The 24,235-nt window shown below is 41.8% G+C and overlaps 1 protein-coding gene and 1 long non-coding RNA gene across 5 annotated transcripts in view; one reads left to right on the top strand and one right to left on the bottom strand.

Moving 5' to 3' along the window:
* Nucleotides 1–24,235, bottom strand: part of WASF3 (WASP family member 3) — a 131,180-nt gene that overhangs the window by 46,769 nt on the left and 60,176 nt on the right. The window lies entirely within an intron of this gene.
* On the top strand, nucleotides 272–23,122 carry LOC129049456 (uncharacterized). Its single transcript, XR_008512539.1, has 4 exons — nucleotides 272–353; nucleotides 700–816; nucleotides 22,077–22,447; nucleotides 22,852–23,122. It is a non-coding gene; the product is annotated as an uncharacterized LOC129049456 (long non-coding RNA).

Here is a 24,235-nt window from a genome sequence, read left to right as displayed (position 1 = left end):
TTTATACAGCCTGAAGGTATATGTATAGTATAATCTCACTTTATAGAAAAATAATATATTCCATATTTCTGACTTCTCTCTTCACTGAAATGAGGAGAGAGAGGAAAGGCAAAAAGTTCACATGTACCAAGAGCAAGAGAGGAGACAAAAGCCACAAACCTGAGGACCACTTAACCAGATTAAGAGACAGGAAAGGCCACCATTATGACATCACCCCAGTTGTCCCATAGAACTGGTGTTTACGGTTTCTTTGAATAAACAGAAATTGACCCTCCGAGTTCTTGACACCTGAGCAAGTTACATTTGTCTTATCTGAATTGCTTTCTCAGGCAACCATCCATCAGGCCTTCCAGGTAGTATTAAAAAACTAAAACTTACTAGATCATCTCATCTGGACCATGAGAAGTCAGACTCCTCACCCATCATGACTGCTTAAGACCACCTGTTTCCTGTTGACCAACTCCTCTTCTTATCTCTCCCTAATTCCTGTTTTCTCACATATAGTTACCTTTCTTCCTGCTATATAAACCCCTAATTTTAGTAGGTCAGGAGGATGGATTTGAGGCTTATCTCCATCTCCTGAACTATAGCACCCAATCAAAGCTTTCTTCCCTGGCAACACTCATTGTCTCAGTGATTGGCTTTCTGTGAGGCACACAACTGGACCTAGACAAACCTCTGGCATTTTGGTACACCTAGGCTGCTAACTGGGGGCAGCAGGTGAATGTCCCCATTTACCATCCCAAGCAAGTAAGCCCACCTGAGCCACAGAACCTTCTCCCTCCCTACAAAAGGCTCAGGAGTAGGAGGCACCAGGTAAGTGAGAAACGGGAATTGAGGGGAGATAAAACAGGAGGGGTGGCTTTTAAAACTCCTTTTAAGAATGCCTTCTCCCTTCCTGGGCTGTCTTCCTCCACCCAACCCAGGACGTTTTACTCTCTGGAAAAGAAAGGTAAATTAAAGAATTTGAACTTGGGACTCTAGGCATAGCTAAAGGTAGGGGGAGGAAATGTACTGGAAACAGGAATATTAAATCAAAGTCTACAATGACTGGTGAGACAGCTCCCTGACCTCTTGTTCCACTTGGCTCCTAGAACACAGGCAGCCTGGCTTTTACTCCCATCCAAAAACACTGGAGCATTCCTTCCTGGGGAATGTTTGAAGAGAAAAGATCTACAAATATGAACACTGGGGAGGGAGGCTTTCCCCTGTTGAAACTGCCAGCCAGGCAGTAACACCTGTCAAAATCTCCCCAAGCACCCAGAGTGCACCAGCTTTTAGTGCCTCAGACTTAAATAAGAGTCAAGGATCACCAGACACTTCAGGAAAGCCTTCTCCAACATCTAGGCATCCCTTTCATGCCTCTCTCACCCCCCTCCTCAAAAAGGAGATGACACGCTGGGCTCAGTGGCTCAAGCCTATAATCCCAGCACTTTGGAAGGCCAAGGTGGGTGGATCACTTGAGGTCAGGAGTTCGAAACCAGCCTGGCTAACATGGTGAAACCCCATCCTGACTAAAACTACAAAAAAAAATTTAGTCAGGCGTGGTGGCACAGGCCTGTAATCCCAGCTACTCAGGAGGAGGCAGCAGGAGAATCACTTGAACCCAGGAGGCAGAGATTGCAGTGAGCCAAAATTGTGGCACTGCACTCCAGCCTGGGTGACAGAGTGAGACTGTCTTAAAAAAAAAAAAAATAGAGATGATAAATAAAATCTTAACTTTCTATTTAAGGAGTTTATAGAGTTTCAAACCTCCTAATCATACAACCAGCCTCATCTTCATACAATACTAGAAAATCCAGTGACTGGAATATATTTTCATTTTGACAAGATTATTGATACAGTTTGGATGTTTGTCCCCTCCAAATCTCATGTTGAAATGTGATCTCAGGTATTGAAAGTGGGGCCCAGTAGGAAGCTTTTGGATCATGGGGGTGGATAGCTTGGTGCCATCCTCCCAAGGTTACTAATTCCAATAGATGGAAAACAACTCACCCAAGAGGGCCCTCTTCAAATGCAAACCAACCAATCCAGAGCCCACACACCTATCACCTCCTCGATGTGGCTCTCACACTCCCAGCCACTACCCACCTGCATATCACCCCATGGCCAAACTACCAGACAACTAGAAACAGCTCCCAAGCTGAGAGCCCACTGAAATTATTCAAACCCACCAATCCTGACTCTGCTTCCCCTGCTTTGTCCACTCCTTCCCACAGAAACCACAAAAAAGGCTCCAGCCCACAGTTCCCCCTCCCGCTCTGCCTCCTGAAGGACCCTGTGCTTCCTATGTGGCCCTGCGTGGTATGCTGTGACCCCCTTCTCTTGGGAACTGTAACAAGCTATCTTTTCTATGGCAATTGTCTCCTAATCTGTTGACCTCACTATACCTCACATTTTCTATAAATACACTCTATTTTAGAGCAACAACGAGCTCTGAGAGGGATTCGGAAGAGACAACATGTCGGCACTTCATTCATTTCCCCATTAACCATCCCAAGCAAACTGTAGGGGTCTCTGTGCCTGGCAGAGGCAGGACTCACAGTTGTCTTCTTCCCAGATGAAGTATAAGCTGCCTGAATTTGGGACTGAGTCCATGAATTCCATGTTCCCCACAATGCCCTGAACAGTCCTCGACACAACCTGATTATTCAAAAAATGTTTCCTGATTGTACAGCCATAGACATTTACATATATATTTCTCTTTGCCCTTCCCTTGGGGTACTTCATATATTGTTGTTCCAGTATTTCAGCTTTGACTAATTAATCCCCAGCCTTCATTTCTCATGTTCATTAAACCTCTATTTGGAACTCCCATGACTGTATAAATACAAAAGACAACAGAGAGAGGCCATGCTACCTGTCTACAATTTCAGAAAAGATGGCTTTGCAGCTCTTCTTTACAGTTCTAATAATGTAGTAATGATTTTTATGGTTTTCAAATTCAGTGTCATTTACTTGTCTTAGTTTAGTGGTGCTATACAGAGTACCTGAGACTGGGTAGTTTATAAAGAAAAGAGGTTTATTTGGCTTATGATTCTGGGCACCTGCACCTGGTAAGGGCCTCAGGCTGCTTCCACTCATGGTGGAAAATAGGAGGACAGTGGGTGTATGCAAAGAGATCACATAGTGAGAGAAGAAACAACAAAAACCAAGGAAGCCAGACTCTTTTTAACCACCCACCCTCACAGGAAGTAATCCATTCCCACAAGAGTGAGAACTTACCACACAGGGAAAGCACTAATCTATTCATAAGAGATCCCACTAGGCCATACCTCCCAACATCTGGGGGATCCAATTTCAGTATTAGTTTTGATGGAGACAAACTGCATCCAAACCACAGCAGTACTCTAACAAATGTATTCTTCTGCCAGACAGCTTTTATCTTCTCTAACACTAATTCAGTTTTGAATAAATTGAAGAGCAAGGAAGAGTCAAAGGAAAAAATGCTGGGTCAGTGATTACCCTTGAAAATACTTTGGAATTACAAAAACAAACATTTAATGAACTAATCCAGTTAGTCACCAACAGAATACTTAACTATGCCTCTTGATTCCTTTATTGGAAGAACTATGACCCATCCGAATCATTCTTCAAAGTCAGTCTGTGAGGAATAAAACAATCATTGCTAATAAAATGTTTAGGACTATTAGAGGTTATATAAAATATCAGTGTTAGGTCTGTAGTTTGTCCAGCTTTTCTGGGAAATGTCTCAGTTTAGAGAGATAAAACCTGGTTCACGTAACTGTGAACTAGATCCCAGACATGGCTGAAACTGGGCCAGGGTCCTTCCCTAAGAATTTGGAGGTGGGACTATGCTATCCAGCTTGGTCTGGCTGCTCTCTTCAACTATGGAAATGGATAACTCCCACCACATGAAATGGAGAATGACAAAACTAGTCTGCAGCAAGAAATCAGGATGAAATAACTGAGAAAAGTTGACAAAGATGAATTAAAGACAAGAATTCCCCGTCGGCGCTGCTGAATCTCCCTTAGACCTCATGGCAGACTAGGAAAGCTCGCTCACACCCAACCCCCTCTCCTCCCCACTGCAAGGGTCAGGTTTGAACTGTGGTTTGATGGCGCTCTCAGCCTCCCCAGTTTCTACCCCCTTTTCTTTCACATAGGTGGTATCCTTAATCAAATCCTGTAGCTGTGATCCCATCTTGGCATCTGTTGCTCAGACCCAGACAAACCCAAGTGCCCTGAGAATGATCTGAGAAAGCAGGTGGTGAGATGGGGGATCTGGGACATGCTCACAGACCACTCTGCAGTTGAGGATGCCATCCTGATACGAGGGTAGTCCCTGGCACAGGTCATGGCTCAATTGCTAAAGATTACAGTGATGGTGACCTGGAAAATGTCCAAATGAAGGGATATGCTTCATGTCCAAGGCAATAATGCAGATTCAGTGGAAAAATGCCAGAAAAGCAGCGGAGTTGGCTAGTCACTGCTAAAATTGTACTAATGCCCTGCATAAGGATAATAGGATACTGAACTGCAGTTAACAAGCAGTTAACAGCTAAATGTGAGGGCAACAGGGCCTTCCTAGTGGGTACAAAGCGGTCTTTGCCACCACCTGAACTGGATGGGCAGACAGAATGGAAACCTGTGGGTTTCCCATTTCCAAGGTCCAATTGTGAGAGTAAGAGCTGGAAATGTTTAAATCTCAGCCAAGGCAAGTGAAGTATGCAGGTCTGGGCCCTGAGAGAGAAAACCCAGCATTCTGAAAACTGGGATGGGGAATTCTAGATGAATGCCTATGATATTGTTGAGTCCAACCAACCTACCTGCAAGTCCCTCAGTTGGGACTCTCTGGGCTTGCACTTGGCTGAGCTGGAAGATGCTGCAAAGGCCTCTTCCCTACAGGGAAGCAGGCACCCTCCGCCTGCAGGCATTACATGTAACTCTTCTTTCTGGATGCTAAGTTGATAACAAAATACGAATTCCAGCAACAACCTAGCTGTGAAAGTGCTGGGCCTAACAGAGGAAAGAGAGCAACACCATCATGCTGACTGGACAGAACAAGCACAGAGTGGCTAGCACACAGGAACCCTTGGTAAGACACACATGCTCCAGAGGGTGGCAGATAAGCCCTATGAAGATTCAGGGTCTGGCAACTGTGGTGAAGTTCTGAGGGACCCAGTGCTCAGAGGTATGCTGGGTATCTCCTCCTAAGGAAAAGACAATTTGTTATATCTTGCATCTCCCAATGCTGAGGAAGCCCAGTGCCGATTAGGTTGGGTTCTGGGGGCAACACACCTGGGATATGGCTCTGGTCCACAGACTGCATGACACAGCAGCTGCCGGTTTTGAGTGGGGCTCAAGGCAAGAAAGGAACCTTCAGCAGGTCTAGGCTGCAGTGTAAGCAGCCTGGCTGCTAACGCTGTATGACCCAGCAGAGATATTGGTGGTAAAAAATAAAAATAAGTTCTGTTCCAAGACGGCCGAATAGAAACAGCACTGGTCTGCAGCGCAGCTCCCAGCGTGATTGACGCAGAAGACGGGTGATTTCTGCATTTCCAACTGAGGTACCTGGTTCCTCTCATTGGGACTGGTTGGACAGTGGATGCAGCCCATGGAGGGCGAGCCAAAACAGGGCGGGGCATTGCCTCACCCAGGAAGCGCAAGGGGTCAGGGGATTTCCCTTTCCTCGTCAAAAGAAGCCATGACAGACTACCTGGAAAAACAGGACACTTCCGCCCAAATACTGCACTTTTCCCATGGTCTTAGCAACCAGCAGACCAGGAGATTCTCTCCCATGCCTGGCTCGGCGGGTACCACACCTGCGGAGCCTTGCTCACTACTAGTGCAGCAGTCTGAGATCAACCTGTGAGGCAGCAGCCTGGCAGGGAGAGGGGCATCTGCCATTGCTGAGGCTTGAGTAGGTAAACAAAGCGGCCGGGAAGCTCAAACTGGGTGGAGCCCACCGCAGCTCAGCAAGGCCTACTGCCTCTATAGACTCCACCTCTGTGGGCAGGGCATAGCTGAACAAAAGGCAGCAGAAACTTCTGCAGACTTAAAAGTCCCTGTCTCACAGCTCTCAAGAGAGCAGTGGTTCTCCCAGCATGGCGTTTGAGCTCTGAGAATGGACAGACTGCCTCCTCAAGTGGGTCCCTGACCCCCATGTAGCCTAACTGGGAGACACCTCCCAGAAGGGGCCGACAGACACCTCATATAGGCGGGTGCCCCTCTGGGATAAAGCTTCCAGAGGAAGGATCAGGCAGCAACACTTGCTGTTCTGCAATGTTTGCTATTCTGCAGCCTCCGCTGGTGATACCCAGGCAAACAGGGTCTGGAGTGCAGTGCCAGCAAACTCCAACAGACCTGCAGCTGAGGGACCTGACTGTTAAAAGGAAAACTAACAAACAGAAAGGAATAGCATCAACATCAACAAAAAAGACATCCACATGAAAACCCCATCTGTAGGTCACCAACATCAAAGACCAAAGGTAGATAAAACCACAAAGATGGGGAGAAAGCAGAGCAGAAAAGCTGAAAATTCTAAAAACCAGAGCATGTTTTCTCCTCCAAAGGATCAAAGCTCCTTGCCAGCAATAGAACAAAAGCTGGATGGAGAATGACTTTGACGAGCTGACAGAAGTAGGCTTCAGAAGGTCAGTAATAACAAACTTCTCTGAGCTAAAGGAGCATGTTCTAACCCATCACAAGGAAGCTAAAAACCTTGAAAAAAGGTTAGACGAATAGCTAACTAGAATAAACAATGTATAGAAGACCTTAAATGACCTGATGGAGCTGAAAACCATGGCACAAGAACTTCATGACGCATGCACAAGCTTCAATAGCTGATTCAATCAAGTGAAAGAAAAGATATCAGTGATTGAAGATCAAAATAATGAAATAAAGTGAGAAGACAAGTTTAGAGAAAAAAAAGTAAAAAGAAACAAACAAAGCCTCCAAGAAATATGGGACTATGTGAAAAGACCAAATCTGTGTTTGACTGGTGTACCTGAAAGTAACAGGGAGAATGGAATCAAGTTGGAAAACACTTTTCAGGATATTATCCAGGAGAACTTCCCCAACCTAGCAAGGCAGACCAACATTCAAATTCAGGAAATATAGAGAACACCACAAAGATACTCCTCGAGAAAAGCAACCCCAAGACACATAATTGTCAGATTCACCAAGGCTGAAATGAAGGAAAAAATGTTAAAGGCAGCCAGAGAGAAAGGTCGGGTTACCCACAAAGGGAACCCCATCAGACTAACAGTGGATCTCTTGACAAAAACCTTACAAGCCAGAAAAGAATGGGGGCCAATATTCAACCTTCTTAAAGAAAAGAATTTTCAATCCAGAATTTCATATCCAGCCAAACTAAGCTTCATAAGTGAAGGAGAAATAAAATTCTTTACAGACAAGCAAATGCTGAGAGATTTTGGCACCACTAGGCCTGCCTTACAAGAGCTCCTGAAAGAAGCACTAAACATGGAAAGGAACAACCGGTACCAGCCACTGCAAAAACATGCCAAATTGTAAAGACCATCAATGCTATGAATAAACTGCATCAATTAACAGGCAAAATAACCAGCTAACATCATAATGACAGGATCAAATTGTCACATAACAATATTAGCCTTAAATGTAAATGGGCTAAATGCCCCAATTAAAAGACACAGACTGGCAAACTGGATAAAAAGTCAAGACCCATCAGTGTGCTGTATTCAGGAGACCCATCTCACGTGCAGAGACACACACAGGCTCAAGATAAAGGGATGGAGGAAGATCTACCAAGCAAATGGAATGCAAAAAAAACAAGGGTTGCAATTCTAGTCTCTGATAAAACAGACTTTAAACCAACAAAGATCAAAAGAGACAAAGAAGGCCATTACATAATGGTAAAGGGATCAATTCAACAAGAAGAGCTAACTATCCTAAATATATATGCACCCAGTACAGGAGCACCCAGATTCATAAAGCAAGTCTTTAGAGACCTACAAGGAGACTTAGACTCCCACACAATAATAATGGGAGACTTTAACACCCCACTGTCAATATTAGACAGATCAAGACAGAAGGTTAACAAGGATATCCAGGACTTGAACTCAGCTCTGCACCAAGTGGACCTAATAGACATCTACAGAACTCTCCACCCCAAATCAACAGAATATACATTCTTCTCAGCACCACATCACACTCATTCTAAAACTGACCACATAATTGGAAGTAAAGCACTCCTCAGCAAATGTAAAACAGAAATCACAACAAACTGTCTCTCAGAACACAGTGCAATCAAATTAGAACTCAGGATTAAGAAACTCATTCAAAACCGCACAACTATGTGGAAACTGAACAACCTGCTCCTGAATGACTACTGGGTACATAGAGAAATGAAGGCAGAAATAAAGATGTTCTTTGAAACCAACGAGAACAAAGACACAAATACCAGAATCTCTGGGACACACTTAAAGCAGTGTGTAGAGGGAAATTTATAGCACTAAATGCCCACAAGAGAAAGCAGGAAAGATCTAAAATCGACACCCTAACATCACAATTAAAAGAACTAGAGAAGCAGGAGGAAACAAATTCAAATGCTAGCAGAAGGCAAGAAATAACTAAGATCGGCTGGGTGTGGTGGCTCAAGCCTTTAATCCCAGCACTTTGGGAGGCCGAGGTGGGCAGATCACCTGAGGTCAGGAGTTTGAGAACAGCCTGACCAACATAGAGAAACCCCACCTCTACTAAAAATACAAAAAATTAGCCGGACGTGGTGGCACATGCCTGTAATCCTAGCTACTCGGGAGGCTGAGGCAGGAGAATTGCTTGGACCCGGGAAGCAGAGGTTGTGATGAGCTGAGATGACGCCATTGCACTCCAGCTTGGGCAACAAGAGCAAAACTCTGCCTCAAAAAAAAAAAAAAAAAAAAGAAATAACTAAGATCAAAACAGAACTGAAGGAGATAGAGACATAAGAAATCCTTCAAAAAAATCAATGAATCCAGGAGCTGGTTTTTTGAAAAGATCAACAAAATTGATAGACCACTAGCAAGACTAATAAAGAAGAAAAGAGAGAAGAATCAAATAGACACAATAAAAAATGATAAAGGGGATATCACCACCAATCCCACAGAAATACAAACTACCATCGGAGAATACTATAAACACCTCTATGCAAATAAACTAGAAAATCTAGAAGAAATGGATAAATTCCTGGACACATACACCCTCCCAAGACTAAACCAGGAAGAAGTTGAATCTCTGAACAGACCAGTAACAGGCTCTGAAATTGAGGCAATAATTAATAGACTACCCACCAAAAAAAGTCCAGGACCAGAGAGATTCACAGCCTAATTCTACCAGAGGTACAAAGAGGAGCTGGTACCATTCCTTCTGAAACGATTCCAATCAACAGAAAAAGAGGGAATCCTCCCTAACTCATTTTATGGGGACAGCATCATTGTGATACCAAAGCCTGGCAGAGACACAATAAACAAAGAGAATTTTAGATCAATATCTCTGATGAACATCAATGTGAAAATCCTTAATAAAATACTGGCAAACCAAATCCAGCAGCACATCAAAAAGCTTACCCACCATGATCAAGTCAGCTTCATCCCTGGGATGCAAGGCTGGTTCAACATATGCAAATCAATAAACGTAATCCATCACATACACAGAACCAATGACAAAACCACATGATTACCTCAATAGATGCAGAAAAGGCCTGTGACAAAATTCAACAGTCCCTTGTGCTAAAAACTCTCAATAAACTAGGTATTGATGAAACGTACCTCAAAATAATAAGAGCTATTTATGACAAACCCACAGCCAATATCATACTGAATGGGCAAAAACTGGAAGCATTCCCTCTGAAAACCAGCACAAGACAAGGATGCCCTCTCTCACCATGCTTATTCAACATAGTATTCGAAGTTCTGGCCAGGGCAATCAGGCAAGAGAAACAAATAAAGGTATTCAATTAGGAAAAGAGGAAGTCAAATTGTCCCTGTTTGCAGATGACATGATTGTATATTTAGAAAACCCCATCGTCTCAGCCCAAAATCTCCTTAAGCTGATAAGCTACTTCGGCAAAGTCTCAGGATACAAAATCAATGTGCAAAAATCACAAGCATTCCTATACACCAATAACAGACAAACAAAGAGCCAAATCATGAGTGAACTCCCATTCACAATTGCTACAAAGAGAATAAAATACCTAGGAATCCAACTTACAAGCGATGTGAAGGACCTCTTCAAGGAGAACTACAAACCACTGCTCAACAAAATGAAAGAGGACACAAACAAATGGAAAAACACTCCATGCTAATGGATAGGAAGAATCAATATTGTGAAAACGGCCATACTGCCCAAGGTAATTTATAGATTCAATGCCATCCCCATCAAGCTACCAATGACTTTCTTCACAGAATTGGAAAAAACTACTTTAAAGTTCATATGGAACCAAAAAAGAGCCCACGTTGCCAAGACAATCCTAAGCAAAAAGAACAAAGCTGGAGGCAACACGCTACCTGACTTCAAACTATACTACAAGGCTACAGTAACCAAAACAGCATGGTACTGGTACCAAAACAGAGATATAGACCAATGGAACTGAACAGAGGCCTCAGAAATACCACCACACATCTACAACCATTTGATCTTTGACAAACCTGACAAAAACAAGAAACGGAGAAAGGATTCCCTATTTAATAAATGGTGCTGGGAAAACTGGCTAGCCATAGGTAGAAAGCTAAAACTGGATCCCTTCCTTATACCTTATACAAAAATTAACTCAAGATAGATTAAAGATTTAAATGTTAGACCTAAAACCATAAAAACCCTAGAAGAAAACCTAGGCAATACCATTCAGGACATAGGCATGGGCAAAGACTTCATGACTCCATGAGTCCCTGTGCAGTAATATCAAAAGCAATGGCAACAAAAGCCAAAATAAACAAATGGGATCTAATTAAACTAAAGAGCTTCTGCACAGCAAAAGAAGCTAGCATCAGAGTGAAGAGGCAACCTACGGAATGGGAGAAAAATTTTGCAATCTACCCATCTGACAAACGGCTAATAACCAGAATCTACAAATAACTTAAACAAATTAACAAGAAAAAAACAATCCCATCAAAAAGTGGGCAAAGGATATGAACAGACACTTCTCAAAAGAAGACATTTATGCAGCCAACAGACACATGAAAAAATGCTCATCATCACTGGCCATCAGAGAAATGCAAATCAAAACCACAATGAGATACCATCTCACACCAGTTAGAATGGCAATCATTAAAAAGTCAGGAAACAACATATGCTGGAGAGGATGTGGAGAAATAGCAACGCTTTTACACTGTTGGTGGGAGTTCAACCATTATGGAAGACAGTGTGCAGATTCCTCAAGGATCTAGAACTAGAAATACCATTTGACCCAGCGATCCCATTACTGGGTATATACCCAAAGGATTATAAATCATGCTACTATAAAGACACATGTACACATATGTTTACTGCGGCACTATTCACAATAGCAAAGACTTGGAACCAACCCAAATGTCCATCAATGATAGACTGGATTAAGAAAATGTGACATATATAAACCATGGAATACTATGCAGCCACAAAAAAGGATGAGTTCATGTCCTTTGCAGGGATGTGGATGAAGCCGGAAACCATCCTTCTCAGCAAACTATCACAAGGACAGAAAACCAAACACTGCATGTTCTCACTCATAGGTGGGAATTGAACAATGAGAACACTTGGCCACAGGGCAGGGAACATCACACACCGGGGCCTGTCGGGGGGTGGAGGGCTGGGGGAAGGACAGCATTAGGAGAAATACCTAATGTAAATGACGAGTTCGTGAGTGCAGCAAACCAACATGGCACATGTATACCTATGTAACAAACCTGCATGTTGTGCACATGTACCCTAGAACTTTAAGTATAAAAAAAAAAAAAACAAAACAACAACAGTAAAACTCACCATGCCTGAGAGCCATGATTACTAGCTATGTAAACATTATTACTGAGTTAAAAACACTTACAGGATAATTAAAATGCCCCTTTTCAAACACGTTCCTTACAAAATAAATGCCCCGAGACTCAAAAAATAAATAAATAAAAATAAAAGAAAAATTTTAAAAATAAGGAAAACAGGACAATATGGAGTTTGTGGCAAGCTCCAGCAGGAGAATCAAAGGCAACGTCCTAGGACCTGCCATCACATGAGAGCATTAAATGCACTATATTACCAAGACCTGGTAGAGATCACAGAGAACCAGGGGTCTAGGCACGCAAAGCTCCCCAGAATGAGCTAAGTTCTGTCAGTCAAGTTATTAATTCAAACTAGCAGCGGTTGACCATAAAATAGAAATGGGACATTCAAGATTGAACCACAGTAGAACCACAGGATACAAGTGAGTCCCGTGAGCAGGAAGCCCAGACCTCCAAGTCACCCCCAAGAGCTGTAGTGCCCCTCCCCTGTGTGCCTAGGTTACACAGGCAGCGGACTCATACATCCAGGGGAAGGAGGAAGGAAAGCCTGAGCTTGGTTTTTCAGACGGATCAGCTCAGCACATGGGTGTTAGTCAAAAATGGACTGTGTGAGCTGCAGCAGTATTCAGGATGGCCCTCAGAGACCGTGGAAAGGAAAATCTTCCCAGAAGGTGGAGCTGTGGGCAAGACACCAGTTCATGACACCGCATAGCTTGATCTGAAATGCGTGCAGATGTGTGGGCAGTGGCCAACAGCCTGGTTGTATGGTCAAGGTACTGAAATAAAAAGAACTGGAAGATGAGGAACAAGGAGATCTGGATAAAGGCCATGTGGGTAGAAATTCGGGAGTGGGCACAGAGTGAAGATTTCTGTATCACTTGTTAACCCCCACTGGAAAGTTTCCCACCAAAAGAGACACTGAACACAAAGCAGGCAAAATCCGCCAGCCTGCATCATCGACAAGTCCACCCTGAATTACCAGCCTGATGGACCCCACACATCATCGCATCTGATGAGGGGACCCATTTTACAGTGAAGGACGTCGAGCGTGGGCCCATCGACAGGATTCAGTGGTCACATCACATATCAAACCACCCAACGCGGGTCCATCCCACTGAATGCTGGGCCAGCCTTTTCAAGGCACACTGAAGCACAAGCTTGCCAGACACTCTGAAAGGATGGTCATACTCCACAACACAGTACACTTATAAATCAGAGGCCTCTAGATGGCAGTGGGATCCCAAGGAGGAGGACATGCGGGCTTAGGCGCCTAGGGCTGGAGGCAAGAAAAGCCCTACTTAATGATCACCACCAACAGCCCAGGGGAACTTTGTGCTTCCCATTCTGCACCAGTGGACACTGCAGGGCTGGGGGTCTGAAATGGGGCACACACTTAGCAGGAACAAGGCAAAGGTCCCACTGAACTGCAAGTTCTGGATGCCACCACGGTACCTTGGACTCATGTTACCATGGAATAGAAAATGAAAAGAGGAATCTCCATACTGGCAGAGGAAACTGACTCCAGCCAGCAGGAAGAGGTAAGACTGTGTTCATGCAAAGGAGGCAGGAAGGAACCCAGGTGATCCATTCAGGATCCTTGCACTTGTAATCCTACCTTGGCATCTCCTCCTGGGAGGAGCCAGGTAGCTTAATTACCTACCTTAATTCATACTTGCTGTGCTAATTCTCTGTGTGCATGTGCCCTCACACATGTGCAGCACCTGCTGACACTTGCTAGTGTGTCTCACCACTTACTGCAAACTCTTTCTCATGGTGGGGGTAGGGGGTTGTTCTCTGCACCTTGTTTTAGAAAAGTTTCCTTGTAGAACAATTTTATGTTTTCTTTTGCTGTGCCCCTGGCCGAGACTGCTGTTCTAATTTCTCCCTAACACATTTGTTTGTTTTTTTTTCTTACTATTTGGAGCCCTAGGCAGATGGCAAGCTATTTCTCAGGATTGGCGAGCGCAGGTTTTCTACCCAACTTTTATGGGATTTGACAACCCTTTGAACATCCCAGCGTTTATTCTGAGGTCTCAGTTCTAGCTCATTCCATCAGGTTGGCCTGAAACACATTTCCATGTATGGGCGGCATTAAACCCTAGCCTCTCGCTCTAAGCATCCTCCCTCCAACTCTCTCAGCTCCTAACACCTAGGGAAGATTGCTGATTCGTTCAAGCATGGCAATGTTTTAAAATACATATATATTTTAAATATAAATATATACATATATACATGCATACACACATACTTGGTTATACTCTATCCAACATTTGTATGTGTTTATAGCAACTTGGGTAGCTAATTGTACTTCCTACTGTCACTTGCGAAGATTGTCTTAAGAATTCTTAGCCTTCGTTTTAATTGTCCCTTCATTACTACACCTACCACATTTCACGTCCCCCCAGCCCACCCCAATGTATCCTCAACTGTATTCTGAATGAATAAACAGTGACACATATAAACTTTGACTAGGTATAGGTGAAAAACCAAAACGAAGAACCAGATAGATATTGAGGAAATGGGGTAGACAATGTTGCATGCAGAGCAATATTACAGGAAATGGGGTAGACAATGTTGCATGCAGAGCAATAAATGTACACTCCACTCTGATTTATATATTACTCTATCAAAATAACTCCATGAGTCCCTGTGCAGTAATACTAGTTACACCTTCCCTGCCTGCCTTACAGGTTGTTGAGAGGCTCACATGAAAATAAAAAAAAAAAAAGTATAGTATTAGATGTTGATAGTAATATAATTTTAATTAATTTTATAATAACAAAATAAGATACTAACATTTGTCCTCTAATTTTATTTCTCATGCAATTAATCTAAACCTAAATTTCTCCTCTAATTTTACATGTTGTGCAATTAAATGCCTGAATACTGGCACTGAACTTCTCCAGTTGTTACTCTTCCAATTAAAGCCAAGTGATTAAATAATTTCAAAATCGTATCAATGTGCTTTCTACTTTCTACTTTCTTGGTTATACTCGATCCAACATTTGTATGTGTCTATAGCAAATTGGGTAGTGAATTTTACTTCCTACTGTCCTCAGAGAGTTGTTGAAGATGTCAACAATAATTGTATATTTGTCAACTCCTCCCCTGAGTTCTATCAGTTTTTGTTTCTGTATTTTAAAGATCTGTTGTTGAATGTAGCCACATATTTAAGATTATTAGGTCTTCTTGGGGAAATGATCCGATTATCATTATGTGATGTCCCATTTACCGCTAATAATATTCCTTGTTCCAAAGTCTACTTTGATATAATGGTCATTCCTTATTTTGATTAGTGTTTACAAGTTTTTCCTTCTAATTTTAACCTTTCTGTGTCTATGTATTTAAAGAGAATTTATTTTGGACAGCATATGGTTGTGTTGCTTTTTTATACAATTTTACAATCTCTGATTTTTAACTAGGGTGTTTAGATCATTTACATTCAATGTAATTGTTGATGTGGCTGAATTTAAACCTTGCATCTGACAAAGATTCTTTGCTTGGCCAAACTTTAGACAGGCTTCTGAACCTTCTGCTAGGCCCATCTGTGCACCTTCTTTCTAAAATTCAGTTTCTAGCAAAGACCCCTGCTAAATGTGTTTTAGCAAGAACACTCTTTGCCATCCTCAATATCTCATCAGGTTCCTAACTGTCCACCATCCCCCAGATGACATCGCATCACCCTGGCTATCTTCAGCAAGAATCCTCTTAGGTGTCAGCCAGAATTCTCCTAACCCCTGACGTCCTCCTCTTAGTACTTTTCCATCCACTGACCCTCTCACTGATCCTTGGCTATAAGTCCCCACTTGCCCATGCTGTATTCAGAGTTGAACCCAATCTCTCTCCCCTACTGCAAAATGCTGTTGCAGTGGCTCCTCTACCTTCTGCAATGGTCCTGAATAAAAGTCTTTACCACGCTTTAACAAGTCTTATTAAGTAATTTTTTCTTTAACACATCCTGCTAGTGGTTTTCTATTTGTCCCGTCTGTTCTTTGGTCCAAAAGCTCTTTTTCTGCTTTCTTTCAGTTATTTGTTATGATGTCATTTCATCTCCATAACTGGTTTTTATTCTTTTTACGTTTTTCATAGTAGTTGCTCTAGAGCTTACTATATATATATACATTTTTAGCCTATCACATCTACCTTCGAATAATACTAAACAACTTCATGCATAGTGAGAGAACACTGTAACTTTAGAATAATGTGATGGTTCATTTTATGTGTCAACCTGACTGGGCTAGGAGATACCCAGAGCTGCTGAAACATTATCTCCGGGTGAGTCTGTGAGAGGGTGCTTCTGAAAGACTTCAGCACTAGAATCAGTGGACTGAGTAAAAAAGATCCACCCTCACCAATGTGGGTGGGCATCATCCAATCCATTGAGAACCTGAACAGAACAAAAAAGTGGAGGAAGGATGAATTTTCTCTCTCTCTCTTCTTAAGTTGGGACATCCATCTTCTCCTGCCCTCAGACATTGGAGCTCCTGGTTCTCAGGCTTTCAGACTCCAAGGCTTACACCTGCACCACCTTCCCAATCCCAGGTCCTCGAGTCTTTGGCAATGGACTGGGAGTTACACCATCAGCTAGGCACAATGAATTACACCACTGGCTTTCCTGGGTCCCCAGTTTGTAGACAGCAGATTGTGGGACTTCTCAGCCTCCATAATTGTGTGAGCCAAATTCCATAATAAATCTCCTCATATATCTATATATCCTATATGTTCTATTTCTCTGGAGACCCCCTAATATAAACAGTATATTTCCATTTTCTTCTTCCATGCTTTGTGCAATGTTGTCATATATTTTACCTCTTATAAACCCCAAAATACTATTGTTTTTACTCTGGACAATTATCATTTAATGTAATTAAAAATAAGAAAAAATATAACATATTTATTCTCTTTTACCATTTCAGGGTTTCTTCATTTCTTTGTTTAGATCCCAACTGCCATCTGATGCCCCTTCTGCCCAAGAACTTCCTTTCATTTCTTACAGTGCAGATCTGTGGCAATAAATTCCCTCAGCTTTTATTTGTCCGAAACATTCTTTATTTGGCCTTTAATTTAAAAATATATTTTTGCTGGGCATAGAATTATGCATCAACAGGATTTGAGCTTTTTCTCTTGATACTTTAAAAATGTTATTTCACTGTCTTAATGACTTTCATAGTCTGTGACAAGAAGTCTGCTGTTATTCTTACCCTTGTTCCTGTTTGTAATGTTTCATTTTCTTTAAACTATGGCTGCCTGCAAGACTTTCCCCTTTACCTTGGGTATTTCAGCAACTTGATTCCAGTGTTTCTAGAACTTGGAGGGTTCTTAAAAAAAAAAAATCCCGCTTGGGGTTCTCTGAGATTCTTGGATCTGTTTGTCTTATTAGTTGTTTCCTGTCTTTCATTAATTTGGGATAATTCTCAGCAACTGTGCCTTCTAGTATTTTTTTCTGGACAGTATCTTCTCTTTTCCTTCTGGGTTTCCAATTACATGTGTGTTAGACTACTGATACTGTTTCATAGTTCTTAGATGCTCGGTTTTGTCATCCTTCCCCTTCCCTACTCCACTTTCCTCTTTCCTTGTTTCTTCTTTTGTTTCACTGTTCCTTTTTATATTCTGTTGATTTAGCTTTCATTATTTTCTCAGCTACATCCAGTTTGATAATAAACCCAATTTGTTTTTACATTTCCAACAGTTTCCATTTAACTCTTAAAAACTTGTTTCCTTATTTCTGTTGATAATAGACTTTTCTCAATACATTTTTCAATATATTAATCACAGTTATTTTTAAGTTCCCATATCTAAGTTATCTCTGAGTCTGTTTCCATTGATTGCTGATTGCTTTATCTCTTGATTTACAACATGTCATTCTTTCTTGCCTTTTTTGTCTCATAATTTTGTGCTGAATGCTGGGTATCATTTGCAAAGCAGTAGAGACTAAGTAAACAGTATTTCTCGTCCAGCAATGAATTTGCATGTTCTTCTAGCAAGCCATTACTAAGGTTGATTGAGTCAACCTAGTCAGGGTTTGAGGGAGATGGCTGCTATTGTTATCTGATACACCAAGCATCAAAATCCCCTAGCCATGGGCTGCTGTCTTGTGCCTAGTGTGCTAGACTTTTTTCAGTGTTCCTGATCCACCCTGTAGTTCCTTGACATTTATGTCACAAAGGTGACACAAATTCCTCTTTACATTCTTGCTCTCCGGATATGACTGCTATTGCTATGTTACCAGGTGCTAGGCTCCTTGCTCTCCCTAGCCCAGCCTAAATTTTAGGAATGATCCATATACCTGGACCTCAGAGTGGGGCCTTCTCAGGATCTGTGCGTCTCTTCTCCAAGGCAACTAAACTCTGCCTGATATTTGTCCCTGTCTTGGGCATGAAAGAGTTCCTGTCCCTCATGCAGCAGAAAGAGAACTTTGCATCAGTGAAAGATCATGAGCCTAAGAGTCTGTCCTGCTTTTGCTATTACCCTTCGTCCCAGAAGCAGAGGATCTTGCTGGTCACAGGGCAGGAAAGAGGGTTTCCCTAGACCTCTGCCAGAAATAGATCTTTGCTGAGTCCTATGGGCTAGAGGTTTTGTTGCCCTCCTGGGAACTCTGTCATAGGAGAGAAGGCTGTGAGGAAGCAGGTGTTACATCATGCCTGTCTCCCAGTGGCAGCTGAGATTACCTCCTGCAGGACAGCACGATCAAAAGAGGTTCTGTCTAGTCTCCAGGCTTGCTCATAAGCTTTCTTAAGAGTACCCAGTGGAGGGCTGTAGAAAACAGCTTATGAATAAGTGTAACCTTCCCCTTGTATCTGGGGTACCTGGTTATTCTAAACTGATGCATTAGCCCATACTCAACCTTAAGAATGCATTACAATTTTTGCTGAATTCTTCTTATGCACTTCTATGGTGGTTACCTGTTCCCCCTCTGCTCTGCTAAATGTGAAACAGTTCAAGTGTCCTGTCTACTCTCAGACGGGCTTGTCACTCTTCGGGATTTAAGAAAAGTTATTGCTTTGTAGATCATCTGGCCTTTTTTGTATCTTAAAATAGAAGCAATGTTCTCTTATATCCTAATTGGAAGAGAAACGCCACCTCCACAGTAAGAACAAGGGTAACAGATCAGCTTCTTCTTTTGTTAAGACATTGAGCTGGTAACTATTTTCACAAAAAAAGAAAGAAATAGTAAACAGAATTTTTTTTTTTTTTTGAGATGGAGTCTCGCTTTGTCTCCCAGGCTGCAGTGCAGTGGTGCGATCTTGGCTCACTGCAACCTCCATCTCCCGAGTTCAAGTGATTCTTCTTCCTCAGTTTCTTGAGTAGCTGGGATTACAAGCACCCACCACCACACCCAGCTAAGTAAACTAATATTCTCGATGAGTGAACATATGAGTACACTCTTAAGAATTTATGTGCGCAGACCCCAAAGTGAGCAGACTATTTTGGAAAGAAAAGAACACCACCACTACTCTATTCACATGGATAACAGCTTTCATGCATAGAATATACTGTAATGGGGCATATAAATTGAAGCCCACAACTGTGGTCATTCTCCACTGCAGTAAGGGTTCATGGGATGCAGAGTAACATGTTAACTGCATTAAGTCTTTATTACATATTTTAAAACTATATTACTGGTAGGTAGAGGTAGTTGACTATACAAAATTAACTGAATAGATTTTGTGGTGGATTTCTTTCTCCACTACGCAGCCATTAAAGACTGACCTTTGAGCTTTCAGAACAACCACAGTTTGCAGAACCTGACAGTGTTAATGATTCTCTCTTCTAGTCCTTATGTGCTGGTAACCTTTGCTCTGATTGCTGCATGCCAGGTAATTAGAGCACAGTGCATGATAGCACTAAAACATGTGGCACAGACTATATTATACACACAAAACTAAATGTGTGTATACTGCAGATGTTTGGCTTTTTAACCATATTTTACTTGTATGAGTTTTGCCCTCGGAATGAAAGTGACCCAAGCAAAAGTAGCCAGGGCCCATAGAGTAGAGTGACACAATGCTGGCCCAAGCCCTTCCTCTGACCTTTCCCCTCAGTGTGGCCTTCTCATTTTGAAGGACAAGGGCTATGTCTGCCTGCCTCCGCTTTACAGCACTCTGCTTGGAGTCAAGTGCCTACTGACAACTCCCAAAAGATACTAACGTAACATTCCCACGGCCAAAGGAAGGGCCTCAGCTTCCTTAACTCCTCACTTGGCACACTGCCTTCTAGAGCCACACTGCTGCTTTTTAAAGCTTTATTAAAAGTTGTGATTTGGGGGGGGGGAAGGAAGAAAGACCACATAAAATTCAATCAACCTCATTTCACTGGGACAAATGTTCACACTTTGCTCTTTGAAACGTGGTCTGTATGTTTCCGCAGGATGGGAGACAGAGAGGTACAGTGAAGCAGCAGTGGACTAGGAATTGGGGAACCGGGGTTCTAGTCCAAGTTCTGCCACGAACACTACACGACTCTGTGCAAGTTTCTTCATCAGGGTGGGCCTCAGTTTCTTCTCCTGCAGAACAGATTTGCTCTCTTGGGTTCCCTCCAGCTCTGGCATGCTTTCCTTTTCAGTTAGACATTCAGCTGGCTTTCAGAAACTACCATATCAGATTCACCTACTCTCCAAACATTCAGTGTGTTTTCATGATGCTTTAGCTAGTGGAAATGCAAAAACTGAACAAATGAAAATAAAACAAACCCCATTCCTCAAGATGCTAATGGTTTAGTGGCAGAGACAGGCATATAAATAAAGTTACAACACAGTGTGACAAGCACTACATTAAAGGTATGTCTCATTCCTGGAAATTAAAACACAACTAGAAAGACTCCATTCTCAGTGGGGAATGGGAGATGACATGGCATCACGGACCCCCCCAGCATCCTGCTCGGCATCGGGAAGCTATTCAACAGACGTTTGAGGATGGAAGAGTGAAGCTCTCACTCAAGGCTTAGCAGCAGCATTCCACCATTTTAAAACGTCGCTTAGCTTTTGCTATAGAGCCTCAACAACTAAATAATAAGTCTCCCAGAAAAAGGCAACTTTGTGTCTATGGAATAATGTAATGAAAAACCTTTGTCAAGTACCTATTTTTAGAGGACATTCTGGGACACAGTTTGTCTTTCAAGGGCCACAAAATGGCATCTAAAGATCCTCCAGGTAGCAGCTAATATGGTTCTAACTGAAAAGGGAGGGATTTGAAGTCTAGGTCGAGATTTCTCTCCACCAGGGTTTTCACCATTAGCTCCTGTCTTGCAGTTTCTCTGTTGTGGGAAGAAATCTCAAAGTGAGTAAAAGTGAAGAACAACGTATCATGGGTGGGGATACAGAAGTGGTGTGGGAGCCTGTGAATATCAAGCCTTTGGTCTCCCCTGCCCTTCTCTTCTAGCCATGGACAGGGTAAAGGGAGCTCTGAAAAAAGCTGCTGTTCTACAACTTACCACCCTCTACATATCTATGCTTCAATTAATTTTTATGCTCTGTGTTATGTTCATTTAATTCAGACTTTTTAAAGTTAAATTACTAAATTCCTATTAGATAAAAAATACTTTTAAAATATACCCATATTTTATTTCTAAGTCCCTTTAGACCATGGTGTCCATTTTAACTAGATACTCAGAACATGTGGGACTCAAGAATACATTTAATATTTGAACCTACATCTGTTTTATAGTCCTTTATTGTGCATAAAAATTTATTCTGATGCACATTACTAACCCAGGAACCTCCGAGATGCTTTGACCAGGAACTATTTTTCTTTCCTGTTTTGAGTAGCCAGATAAAATCAGCTACTTAATAAAAAAAATTTTAAGATAAATGGAACCTTGGATATCTAGCATAACTTTATTTTACAATCAAAGATCAAGACAAAGAGACCCAAAATCTCCTGCATCCTGGAGTAGACACTAGAATCTTGGTCTCTCACTTCCACTGGTGCTCTGCCTACCACACCCCCATTATAAACGCTTCCTACAGGTCCCATTTATAAATATGCCAATAAGCCAAGGCTACTTCATTTCTGTGTCTTACCAGGATAAAAAGGCAGCCAAGGAGGGGAAAGTTGTCTGCTTTGGTATCCAAGTAATCCTTGACTTCTAATATGATGCTTCTATTCATTCTCTTTCTCTCTATCCCAGCAGGTCCCTCTCCATTCTTAACCCTCTAAGCATCTGATCATTTGTCGTGAAGAGTCAGCTCTGACCAAAAAGGAAGGAGGTGGTTTACATTTCCAAGGTTCCTTTTATATCAGATTTTATTACCTTATTGAACAGATGGTTTTGTCTGGTCCTTCAACTCCTGACACTGCCTTGTTGCTGATTGCATGCATAAGCTTCAGATCCCCTATCTTATTCTGTTTTGTATTTTTGATATACATGACTTTTTATAACATGACTAACCTTTGGTTAACCACTGAGTTAACCCAGATATTTGTATCCATCCCATTTCCCTGGCCAAGGATGCGATCCATCCACATCTCTGCAGACCATGATTCAGTACGACACATCTGGTAAGTCAAATTCCATTTGATGTCTGCCAGGAAGCTGTGTGCATAAGACTAGAATATATACCCAGCCTCCAAGGAGACTTACAGAAATGCTGCTGTGGGTAAACTAAGGAAAACAGCAGTTTAAGGTGATATTTCAGACAAGGAAGAAGAACAATCTCCATTTCCTTGATTTGGGATTAAATGTAATCTACTTTCCATTTAAGGCTGCAGCATATGCTAAGCATATTTCTCCATTAAAATGAGACACTTATAAGCAGGTTGTGTATGGCATGTATGTGCATAACCTTAGCTCATTTATAGGAAATCCTTTCAAAAATTATATAATTTGAAATGGAAGATTAAAGAAATAGAATATAATAAACAGAGCACCTAGAATAGGCTTCTCCTTTGTTTCAAACCCACAGAAATAATGAAAAAGATGTACACTTAAAATATGTGCAACAATACTACAGGACTACAAATGATAGATAACCTCCAAAGTTGAAAGGCAACGGGATGAGATTAAAGGAAGAAACCACAAGCCAAAAATATGACAGGAAGGACTGTGGCCACGAGATGTGTGGTTGGAGAACCACAATGAAAAGATCTGGGCAATTTACATTAGAGAAATACAAATGGCAGCCAACCATCAAATTGTCCTTCAAAAGAATTATATCTAATAAAACTAGGAATATGCATACTATTGACCCTAGCATTTCCATCTCTTATTCTGAGAAACATTCTCACTTGTGCACAGAATTCATGTACAAGAATGTTCACATCACCACTGTTTGACATAAACTGCAAATGACTACCAATAGGGGAAAGGCAGCTGTTAAAAGAAACAAGATAAACATATATATGGAGTGACCTCCAAAACATAGCAATGAATGAAAACTATAAAGTTCATAATTACAGTATGCCATTTAGTAAAAAGTACTATGTAGTCCTACATATATATGAAAGAGATGGGGGGTGCGGAGGTGGGTGAGACGGCAGGGAGAGAGAGAGAGAGAGAGAATATGTGTCAGAGAAGGAAACATCTCAAATTCATAATAATGAATTTATTATTCTAAGGGAGGAGGAACACAGCTGAGACTCAAAAGGTACTTTAATTGCAAATGTGTTGCAAGTTTTTAAAAGATGTATATATTCAGGTGTTATTTGCATGATCAGTATTTTGATTTTGTACAAACAACTAGAAGATACTGGATATATCAATAACAAACCATTACAGGAAGAAATTGTAATAAGGTCAGCAATGGACAAGAAAGTATTAATTTTTTTAACAAAAAGGAGGCACTAATAGTGATTACGGCCTTCCAAATAATCACAGTAAGTGTTAATGGGTGAACTCACTATTAATGGCTAAGACTTTGTATTAGTCTGTTTTCACACTGCTAAAAAGATACTCCCAAGACTGGGTAATTTAGAAAGGAAAGAGGTTTAATTGAATCACAGTTTCACATGGCTGGGGAGGCCTCAGGAAACTTACCAACATGGCGGAGGGCAAAGGGGAAGCAAGGCACCTTCTTCACAAGGCAGCCGGAGGGAGAATGAATGCAGGAGGAACTACCAAACACTTAAAAAATCATCAGATCTCATGAGAATTCACTATCACAAGCACATCATGGGGGAGACTGCCCCCATGACTCAATTACCTCCACCTGGTCTCTCCCTTGACACGTGGGGATTATGGGGACTATGACTCAACATGAGATTTTGGGTGGGGACACAGCCAAACCACTTATACAATGTGCCATGCACTGTTAAGAATTTTACATATATTAGCTCATTTAATTCTTATAA

Source organism: Pongo abelii, chromosome 14 (assembly GCF_028885655.2).
Source record: "Pongo abelii isolate AG06213 chromosome 14, NHGRI_mPonAbe1-v2.0_pri, whole genome shotgun sequence".
In the NCBI taxonomy this organism is placed as follows: domain Eukaryota; kingdom Metazoa; phylum Chordata; class Mammalia; order Primates; family Hominidae; genus Pongo; species Pongo abelii.
Note: the sequence above shows the minus strand (reverse complement) of the source record. Positions and strands in the feature narration are given on the sequence as shown.